Raw genomic sequence first — 12,064 nt, 5'->3', positions numbered from 1 at the left:
AACCTAGAAGTAAGGAGAATGTTACTAATGGTGAGAGCAACCAACCAATGGAACATCTTGCCTTCAGAAATTGTGGGTGCTCCATCACTGAAGGTTTTCAAAAAAGAGCCTGGATAACCATTTATCTTAAATTATAGAGGGTCTCTTGTCTGAGCAGGAGGTTGGATGAGAAGATCCAATTATATTATTTTATGTTCTATATTCTTAGTTACTTTGAGTGAGGTATATGGAAATTCACACAGGGAGAAATGAGACAAAGAATTCCCCTGGTGCTCTGTACTTGCAAATGACGAGCATTGACTCAGTAGAGGAAAGTGATAAATTTTGGGGGAGAGGGAAATTCATTCCCACTCTCTCAATTGGCCTAGACTAGAAAGAGTGCAGAGAAGAGCAACAAAGATAATTAGGAGAATGGAGGCTAAAATGTATATTCAGAAGTGTTGCTGGAATTGGATATGTCTAGTTTAATGAAAAGAAGGACTAAGGGTGACCTGATAGCAATATTCCAAAATCTAAGGGGTTGCTATTCAGTTATTGTATGGACCAGGTTTGATCTACCACATCCAACCCAAGCCTACCAGAAACCATCTACAAGCATGATCAATGGTGTCTTGTACTGTATTCTGGCCTCAACCATGACTGAGATGGATCCATAGTCTATTTCTTCCAGAGCATTTTAAAGCTGTAGGTGTCAAGGTTCTGACTGATGAACCCAACAAAAACACAGCCGAGATTATCCAATTCTAATGCAAAACCTTACTGAGCACATAATTTTGACACAGGTGAAAGGAAAACCAGCTCTATTTAATTGGTGCTTAAATCAGTATACAATAATAATAATAATAATAATAATAATAATAATAATAATAATAATAATAATAATAATAATAATAATAATAATAAGAAGTTGGAAGAGACCTTGGAGGTCATCTAGTCCAACCCCATGCTCAGGCAGGAAACCCTACACCATTTCAGACAAATGGCTGTCCAGTCTCTTCTTAAAAACTTCCAGTGTTGGAGCATTCACCACTTCTGGAGGCAGGTTGTTTCACTGGTTAGTTGTTCTAACTGTCAGGAAGTTTCTCCTTAGTTCTAGGTTGCTTCTCTCCTTGACTAGTTTCCATGCGTTGCTTCTTGTCCTGCTTTCAGGTGCTTTGGAGAATAGCTTGGCTCCCTCTTCTTTGTGGCAGCCCCTGAGATATTGGAACACTGCTATCATGTCACCCCTCACCCTTCTCTTCATTAAACTACACATACCCAATTCCAGCAACCGTTCCCTATATGTTTTAGCCTCCAGTCCCCCAATCATCTTTGTTGCTCTTCTCTGTACTCTTTCTAGAGTCTCGACATCTTTTTTACATCATGGTGACCAAAACTGAATGCAGTATTCCAGGTGTGGCCTTACCAAGGCATTGTAAAGTGGTATTAGTACTTCACGTGATCTTGATTCTATCCCTCTGTTAATGCAGCCTAGCACTGTGTTGGCTTTTTTGGCAGCTGCAGCACACTGCTGGCTCATATTGAAGTGATTGTCCATTAGGACTCCGAGATCTCTCTCACAGTTACTACTATTGAACAAGGTACCACCTATACTATACCTGTGCATTTGATTTTTCCTGCCTAAATGTAGAACCTTACTTTTTTTACAATTGAATTTCATTTTGTTAGATAGCACCCAGTGTTCGAGTCTGCCCAGATCCTCCTGTATCTTAAACCTATCTTCTGGAGTATTGTCTATTCCTGCCAGCTTGGTGTCGTCTGCAAATTTGATGAGTTCCCCATCTATACCCTCATCCAAATCGTTGATGAAGATGTTGAAGAGCACTGGGCCCAGAACAGAGCCCTGGGGCACCCCACTACACACTTCTTTCCATGTAGATGCGGTTCCATTGAGGACCACACGCTGAGTACGGCCTGTCAGCCAGCTACGAATCCATCTGGTGGTGATGCTATCTAACCCACATTTTTCTATCTTATCAAGTAGTAGCTTGTGATCTACTTTATCAAATGCCTTACTGAAGTCCAAGTAAATTATATCTACAGCATTCCTCTGGTCCACTAATTGTGTCACTTGGTCAAAGAATGTAATAAGATTTGTCTGGCACGATCTGTTTTTGACTAACCCATGTTGACTTTTAGTGATGACTTTGTTTGCATCAAGGTGTTCGCTGATTTGTTGTCTGATTATCTTTTCCAGATATGTGGTTCCCAGTCCCAATTCTTTCAGGCAACCCAGAAGCATAGCATAATTGATGGCATTAAAAGCTAGACTCTAAAGTTAAATCATGATTGAATATTGAAAGCCTGGGAGAGATGCAGCAGAGGCAAGATGAATAACCCACCAGAGATTTAGGGTCCACCAGTGGCACAATCAGTACTTTCTCTGTGCTGTGACTCAATGAGAAACCCAAATATAAAAGGACCAGATATTCTCCTTCCCCCAGAGTACTCATTGCACAGTACGTTTCTTGAATAACAGGATTAAGAAATACCCTGAGTTGTTGTTTTGATGATTAAATTGGAAATACACCCATAAGTCAAGTAAAGGTTTCCACCTCATGCAGAGTAGTAAATGAAGTCATACAGAGAATCGACTGTGATTCTCAAATCCCTGTCTAATTATCAAAATCAGAATGATTACTTCATCTTCCACTAAAGCCTAGGGGACTTTTCCCACCCAAGGTTATTTTGAAACAAGGTAGATGTTAGTAACCCACATCAATGGATTTCACAAATATTTATTAATTCTTATAAAAATCTGAAGCTCTGGTCCACGAGGAGCTCAAGGATGATGAAGAACACACGGTGAGACTCCTGTCGGCACAAATGTACAGGTCTGACTTTTAATGCTGCCCCTTTAATGTGCCAGATTAAAGTTTCTCTTGCTTGATCAAGTCAGTGGATCTGTGTTCTTTGGCAAGAGAACTGTGCTTCTCGTTAGATAGCTCTGAGGCCAAAGACAGTGGGCACCTGTCTCACAGAACTACAGAAGATCTTCATCATGATATCTGAAATACTGCTGCTGCTGCTTCTCCTGGTGTCCCATTTTCCATGTGGGATGCTGACAATGAAATGTCCATTAAATATACAGAAAGAAGACCACAGATTTAATTATTATAAGGCAGGAGATTTCCTGATTAGTGGAATCATATCTACATCTAGCAGCATATTTAAACCATACCTCTTCTTTGAGCCTCCAAACCACAGATTTCAAAGGTAATTTCTGATAAGTACTTTACACTAGTGATTAATTTTATCTTTTATCTTTTATCTTTTCTACTATTTTCCTTTTAATAGGGAAGGTTAGCTGATATAAATGCTAACATTTTATATATTTTAATTTTTAATGTTGACATCTACAACATTAGTGGTCTACAGTTAAAAATTATGGAAATATTATAGAATATTATTCTACACAGTATACTGTCTGAGAAGATAATAATAACAATAAAAGTTATGGCTGGTGAATTTTTATTCTGAATTTTGCAAGCTGATATGCAAAATTTAGAAAAATGATAGGGTATTGTGGAAAACATTCTGCAAGAAATAAAAAGATGTAAAAGACGTCAGAATGGGTAGGTAGCTTACTGAACCTCAGAGAGATGAGAGTTATTTAACTGCCCTATTAAATAAATTTTTGATGTTTCAGGTTAGAAACCACAAAAGCATAATCTCTAGTCTTGCCTTGGATATAAATTCAACTGGATGGCTCTGGGCCAGTCAGTTTCTCTTAATTCTAAGAAAGAGACAATAGGAAACCACTTCTGAAAAACCTTGCCAGGAAAACTGCAGGAACCTGTCCAGGCAATCTCTAAGAATTGGACATAAACAGAAGAAAAAATATATTAAGTGAATAATAAAGACAAAGTTTGAGATTTTCCAAGATGCATAGTATTATTCAGGAAGAATCTTCCCCACTTCCCAGTTTATTATTCCAGAAAAGAGCTCTTCCTTTTTTCCCCATCAAGCAGTCAAAGAAGAACTTCATATCTCCCATGTTGAAGCCCCCTTTAGCCTTTTAAACTTCTAGCTGTATTAGGGGGCACTGGTGTCACTAGATACCTTGCATGATGTTGTTATTATTAAGGGCTATGATGCCCTTAATAATAACAATATCATCCAAGGTATCCATGATATCACTGCTGACTTATCGCAACCACATGGATAGAATTTCTCCAGAAAAAGTCTTTTAGTTCTTCCTCTACGGATATAAGGGAGTCCACTAAAAACAAACAAACACCCGGCAGTGTAACCCATCCAAAATCAAAGACGATTAACTCCTGGGATTTAAGGCACCCTTTCAACTAAATTGAGTCATCAAAGCAGAAACAATAAATAACAAGGAAATATCTAAACCTTTTCCAGAATAATTCAACTTAAATATTCCTCCAATTAGCAATCAAATCAACATAAAGAGATTTATTTCATTGAGCCCTGTTTTTTATATGGAAATGATTTTCCAAACTGAATTTTAAATAGATGCATCCAGTTGCTAAGACAGTTAATTCATTGGTATAAAAATGTAGGTTCTGCTATAAAAGTGTAGCTTCTGGAGATAATAATTTTTGGGATCAGGTCTAGAGTTTCCAAATGGTATGATTTTAGGCCTGAGGAAAACCATTGGAAAGAAGGTCCTCTGTGGTCAATAGGACTGTCCTTCTAAAAGCAAGTTCCAAAGAGGTCTGTTACCTGGCAAGGTCCTATAAATAAATGATGCAGAGATCTCACATTTTTCATTGAACAGTGAATTTCTGAGAATATGTTGTACATTACGATATAGGGACTAAGCTTTCTGGTGTGGTCTTCTTATGCTTTTCCCTTCAAGCGGTCAGCCAAATTAGTTTGTGGATTAGAGGGTGATGCAATCCATAACTAATTTCAGATTATTAGATTGTCAGATTTCCAGTTTAAACTCATAAGACTGATTAGTTATGATTAGTTCTAAATGTCATAAAGCAACACCTTTAGGAAATATGATGTGATTTTATGAATTGAAGATGAAAACCCTTCACCTTGCTGAGTACCACCAGACACTCCAGATGGTACAACTGTAGCATGTAATGTTCTTCAAAATTTTGTTAATGGTTCCCTTTCAATTCTTACATGTTACATTAAAGATAAACATCATCTTATGGGGATAACCCAAGAACAATTGCCTGTTTCTAATATTTGTTCTGACAGATTGTGTTGCTGAATCTTCTAGATTAAACCTGGTGCATTGATTCAAGATGCTTGTGAGAATAGGTTATGATTTCTCAAGAGACTGGAAGGTTTTTTCCACAACTGCTCAATAAATAAGCAGTAGGACGTGACAGCGTTCCGTGCGCCTTTGGCGTCTAGTCATGCCGGCCACATGACCACGGAGATGTTCTCAGACAAGCGCTGGCTCTTCGGCTTTGAAACGGAGATGAGCACCGGCCCCTAGAGTCGGAAACGACTAGCACGCATGTGCAGGGGAACCTTTACCTTTACCTTTACCTAGGATGTGACAATAACCATCATACTCAATTTCTGGTTATAGCCTGGTGATTTTCTCTTCTACATTTGCCATCTCCCAAGAACCTTTTCCTTCTCCTTTGAAAATTTAATCTTAGCATGTAGAGCTCAATTAATTCTGCAAATCCTTTCACCATCTATTCATTCCATAAAGCTACTATAGAAGAATAAAATTTGCAGAGCTCGAAAAAGCATATAATAATATATAGGTAAGAAATGTGCAAGGGACGGGGTGGCTCAGTGGGTTAGGATGCTGAGCTTGTCGATCAGAAGATCGGCAGTTTGGCGGGTCGAATCCCGAGTGCCGCGTAACAGACTGAGCACCTGTTACTCGTCCCAGCTTCTGCCAACCTAGCAGTTCGAAAGCACGTAAAAATGCAAGTAGAAAAATAGGGACCACTACGGTGGGAAGGTAACAGTGTTCCATGTGCCTTTGGCATCTAGTCATGCCGGCCACATGACCACAGAGACATCCTCGGACAAGCGCTGGCTCTTCGGCTTTGAAATGGATATGAGCACAGGAGTCTTCTCCAGCACCACAGTTCAAAGGCTTCAATTCTTTGCCTCTCAGCCTTTCTTATTGTCCAACTTTCACTGCCATACATTGCAACTGGGAAGACCATAGCCTTGAGTATATGCACTTTTGTTGGCAGGGTGATGTATCTGCTCTAGATTTGCCATGGCTTTCCTAACCAGGAGCAAGCATCTTTTAATTTCTTGGCTTCAGTCCCCATCTGCAGTATTCTAGGAAAATAAAATCTGTCACTACCTCCATTTCTTCCTCATCTATTTGCCAGGAATTGAGAGGGCCGGATGCCATGATCTTGGTTTTCTTAATGTTAAGTTTCAAGCCAACTTTTGGACTCTCCTTCTTCACCCACAACAAGAGGCTTTTTAGTTCCTCTTCACTTTGTGCCATTAGAGTGGTATCATCTGCATATCTTAGGTTGTTGATATTTCTCCTGGCAATCATAATTCCAACTTTTGATTCATCTAGCCCTGCCTTTCTCATGATGTTCTGCATATAAGTTAAATAGACAGGGTGACAGTATACAGCCTTGCCGGACTCCTTTCCCAATTTTGAACCAATCGGTGGTTCTGTGTCCAATTATCACTGTTGCTTCTTGACCCGCATATAGGTTTCTCAAGAGACAAATAAGATGGTCTGGTACTCCCATCTCTTTAAGAACTTGCACAATTTGTTGTGATCACACAATCAAAAGCTTTAGCATAGTCAATGAAGCAGAAGTAGGTGTTTTTCTGGAACTCTCTAGCTTTCTCCATGATCCAGCATATGTTGGCAATTTGATCTCTAGTTCCTCTGCCTCTTCGAAATCCTGCCTGTACTTCTGGTAGTTCTCGATCCACATACTGCTGGAGTCTAGCTTGTAGGATTTTAAGCATAACTTTACTAGCATGTGAAATGAGTGCAATCGTGCGATAGTTGTATAGTTCTTCTGTGTAATTTTGCCACCTCTTCTTAATCTCTTCTGCCTCTGTTAGGTCCCTGCCATTTTGGTTCTTTATCGTGCCCATTTTTGCATGAAACGTTCCCTTCATCTGTCCAATTTTCTTAAAGAGATCTCTGGTCCTCTCTATTCTATTGTTTTCTTCTATTTCTTTGCACTGTTCATTTAAGAAGGCATTCTTATCTCTTCTAGCTATTTTCTGGAATTCTGCATTCAATTGGGTACATCTTTCTTTTTCTCCCTTGCCTTTTGCTTCCCTCCTTTCCTCAGCTATTTGCAAAGTTTCCTCAGACAGCCATTTTGCTTTCTTGCATTACTTTTTCTTTGGGATGGTTTTAGTTGCTATCTCTTTTACAATGTTCTGAACCTCCATCCATAGATCTTCAGGCACTCTGTCTATCAGATCTAATTCCTTAAATCTATTTGTCACCTGTATTCATCAGGGATATGATTTAGTTCATATCTGAGTGGCCTAGTGCTTTCCCCTACTTTCTTCAGTTTAAGCCTAAATTTTGCAACGAGAAGCTCATGATCTGAACCACAGTCAGTTCCTTGTCTTGTCTTATATAGAGCTTCTCCTTCTTTGGCTGCAGAGCACATAGTCAATCTGATTTCTGTGTTGACCATCTGATGATGTCCATGTGTAGACATCTCTTGAGTTGTTGAAAAAGAGAGTTTGCTACGACCATTGTATTCTCTTGACAAAATTCTGTCAGCCTGTGCCCTGCTTCCATTGTTCTGTACCAGCCTGCTACCAGCCCTGCAGAAAAGGCAGGGACAACCCCTTTACAAACGGCAAGAGGCTGGAATTAAGCCTGCCAAATTTATTAAGATAAATCAGAGAAAAACAAGACACCAACCATGAAACAGGAGCTATGAAACAGGAACTAATCAAGCGGTTGCCTTCAGCAAACCAGCCCTCCCACGCATTCCCCTTTTATACAGTTCAGGGCATGGCTTCTCTCTGCCTCCTTCCGAGGTGCCCCATTGCATTCCTCTGTTTACTCCTGATTGACTGCCTCCTGCGTCGGGTGTCCTTGAACAGGGCCAGCTGTGGGTCATCTTCATCCACGCTGTCAGGCTCACACAGCTGGGTCTCTGTCGTGACCAGGTGGGAGGGGCCTGGCTGAGGGCTCTCATCAGCAAGATCTTCAACCCCCTCAGCAAGCTCTTCAACACCCCCCTCCTCCTCTGAGTCATCCGACCCAACTGCCAAACCCACAGGCTAACCCTGAATCACAACATCCATTTTGTACTCCAAGGCCAAACTTCCCTGTTATTCTGGTTATCTTTTGGCTTCCTATTTTAGCATTCCCATCCCCCATGATGATAAGGACATCATTTTTTGGTGTTAGTTCTATAAGGTGCTGTAGGGCTTCATAGAACTGGTCAATTTCATCCTCTTCAGCACTGGTGGTTGGGGTATAGACTTGGACTACTGTGATATTGAATGATGTGCCTTGGATTTGAACTGTGATCATTCTGTCATTTTGGGGATTGTATCCCAGTATTGCTTTTCCTACTCTTTTATTGACTATGAAGGCTATTCCATTTCTCCTGAGGGATTGTTGCCTGCAGTAGTATACCTGATGGTCATCTGAATTAAATTTACCCATTCCTGTCCTTTTTAGTTAGCTGATTCCTAAGATGTCAATGTTCAGTGTTGTCATCTCTTGTTTGACCACGTTCAGCTTTCCTTGATTCGTGGATCTTACATTCCAGGTTCCTATGGAGAAAAAATCTTTACAGCATCGAACTTTCCTTTCACCACCAGATACATCCACAGCTAAGCATCCTTTCAGCTTTGGCCCAGTCGCTTCATTCTTTCTGGTGCTACTAGTACTAGCCCTCTGCTCTTCCCCAGTAGCATATTGGATGCCTTCTGACCTGAGGGGCTCATCTTACAGCATCATATCTTTTTGCCTTTTGGTACTGTCCATGGGGTTTTCATGGCAAAGATACTGGAGTGGGTTGCCATTTCCTTCTCCAGTGGATGACATTTTGTCAGAACTCTCTGCTATCACCTGTCTGTCTTGGGTGGCCCTGCACGGCATAGCTCATAGTTTCATTGAATTATGCAAGCCCCTTTGCCACGACAAGGCAGTAATCCATGAAGGGATTCAGATTGTAATTAAGTGTAATTAAACCCTTTAGCCACATGTTTTCCCATTGTACAAGTTTTATAGTATACCCTGAATTTTTTTGTCCATTTAATCATATACTGTTTCATATATTCATTTTCCAAATTCAATTTAAGTCACACTTTATAAACCTTGGCAATAGCATGTTCATCATTACCACATAATACAATTTCAAATTCATTTTTACAAAGTCAAACCCAAAACTTTGTTGTCTGCTTTCTTTCTATTGTAAGTATGTAAACCAGTGACAGACAAATCCTTCTGACTCCAACTCTTCTTTGGATTTCAGAGTAAGTTCACTTATTTAACCATAGATCCACCAGTCTGGCCTCACTATCATTTCTTTTCTAAAAGAAAGCTTCCTAAGGTGACACCCAAAGCGTTAACTTCATAGAGAACTTTATTTTATATTTATTTCAGAACCTTAGGATGGCACACCTAACAAAAAGATTCTTAAAGTCAACATTTATTTTAATCTTGTCATATCATAAGTAAGCATGCCATCCAAATCTTAGTTCATGACCTTCTAATTTGAGTAATCTCTTATTTTGGAGAGTCACCCACTCTTTCATCCAGATCCAACAGCAAGTATCAAAATACAGTTTCAAATATGGCAAACCCAAAGTTCCTCTTTCTTTATCATTTTGCAGTAGTTTACCTAACCCTAACCCTAACCCTAATTCTCATTTTCTCCCCTTGCCATCTGAATTTAGATTTATTCTTTTGCCATTGGTTAACTGCAGTGTTACTTGTCAATATCAGTAATGTCTGGAATAAAAATAACATATTTGATAAGACATTCATCTTACTTACACAGATTTATCCAGTAGGAATAACTGCAAATTCTCCATCATGAGAAATCTTTTCTAGTATCATTCCAAACAGGTACATTTTTTAGTTTTTTTTTAAATTTTATTCATTTATAATGTAAAATATGAAAATACAAAAGCAAATAGTAAAGGACAACAATAGGAAAAGGGAAAATGAAAAAGTGTGGAAAAGTGGGGCAGGAGAAGGAAAAAAAAGGTATTGACTTCTGACTCCCCCTGTTGCAATAAAATAAGATATTAAAATCGAAACTCAACTTTTTACATTTATTTATTTATTTATTTATTTATTTATTTTATTTTAATTCCATTTATATCCCGCCCTTCTCCAAAGTAATTCTATAGTAATACGAACTAGCCATTTTGTAGCAACAAATCAGTCTAATCAGTAAAACCCAAAATCATCGTATCATTTTTTCTACCTCAAGCACAAAGTCAGGAAGTGGTTTCCAAGTAGAAACAAAAGTACTTATATTCTTTTATTTTATCAAAACAGTCAACTGGGCCACCTCTGCTAATTCCATCAGCTTTTGTAAATATTTGTCCATGGTGAGAATGGAAGCCTTCTTCCATTTTTGTGCACAGAGTAGTTTTGTTGCTGTCACCATATATAAAATCAGAGTTCGAAATTATTTTTCAGAGTATAAAATTGTTTTGAAACAATTTAGACTTTGTACTTGTACAAAGTAACCTTTTTCTTTGCAACAAAACCCTAGTTTCTTGCCAATGTTTTATAATCTTGGAAATTGAAGTTCTTAACAAATATTTTTGTTTTCTGTTTATCCAATCAGGAATTGACATCTGCTTTGCATATTTAACATTTTTTCCAATTTCCCTGCACCCACTTCATTCACTCTGTCAATATGCACAGTTTTTGTTCCTTTCCCCCCTCCCTGTACAATTATCAAAATCACAATGATTACTTCATCTTCCACTAAAGCCTAAGGGACTTCTTTCATCCACAGTTATTTTGAAACAAGGTAGGTGTTAGTAACCCTCATCAATGGATTTCACAAATATTTAGTAATTCTTATAAAAATCTGAAAATCTTGTCCACAAGGACCTCAGGGTTGATGAAGAACACACGGTGAGACTCCTGTCGGCACAAATGTACAGGTTGGAATTTTAATGCTGTCCTTTTAATGTGCCAGATCAAACTTTATCTTGCTTGATCAAGTCAGTGCATCTGTGTTCTTTGGCAAGAGAACTGTGCTTCTCCTTAGACAGCTCTGAGGCCAAAGACAGTGGGCACGTGTCTCACAGAACTACAGAAGATCTTCATCATGATATCTGAAATACTGCTGATGCTGCTTCTCCTGGTATCACATTTCCCATATGGGACGCTGATGACCAAATGTCCATTGAACATACAAAAAGAGGGAGGTAACATATTTAATTATTACAAGTCAGGAGATTTCCTGATTAGTGGAATCATTTCTACATCAAGCTCAGCATTTAAACCATACCTCTTCTTTAAGCCTCCATATCACAGATTTCAAAGGTAATTCCTGACGTGTACTTAACACTAGTGATTAATTTTATGTTTTCCACTATTTTCCTTTTAATAGGGATGGTTAGCTGTATGAATGCTACAATTTTATGTTTTAATTTTTAACATTGACATCTATGATTCTAGTGGTCTACTGTTAAAATCTGTTCTGAATTTTGCAAGCTGATCCACAAAGTTCAGAAATATGATAAGCTATTGTTGGAAAACTTTCTGAAAGAAAAAGATGTAAAAGACATCAGAATTGGTCGGCGATCTAGTGAACCTTGGAGAGATGAGAGTTATTTAATCGCCCTATTAAATGAATGTTTGATGTGGTGGTTAATGTTTCAGGTTAGAAATCATGAAAGCATGACCTCTAGTCCTTCCTTGGATATAAATTAAGCTGGCTGGCCCTGGATCTGTCACTTTCTCTTAATCCTAGGAAGAAGGCAATGGCAAATCACCTCTAAAAAACCTTGCCAGGAAAACTACAGGAACTTGTCCAGGCATTCTCTGAGAATCACCTAGACCTTTCCCAGAATAATTCCACTTAAATATTCCTCCAATTAGCAATCAAATCAACATAAAAGAGACTTATTTCATAGAACCTTGTTTTTTATGTGAAAATGATTTTCTGAAGTG

Source organism: Vipera berus, assembly GCF_964194415.1.
Source record: "Vipera berus genome assembly, chromosome: 2".
Classification (NCBI taxonomy): Eukaryota; Metazoa; Chordata; class Lepidosauria; order Squamata; family Viperidae; genus Vipera; species Vipera berus.
This window is presented reverse-complemented; position numbering follows the sequence as displayed.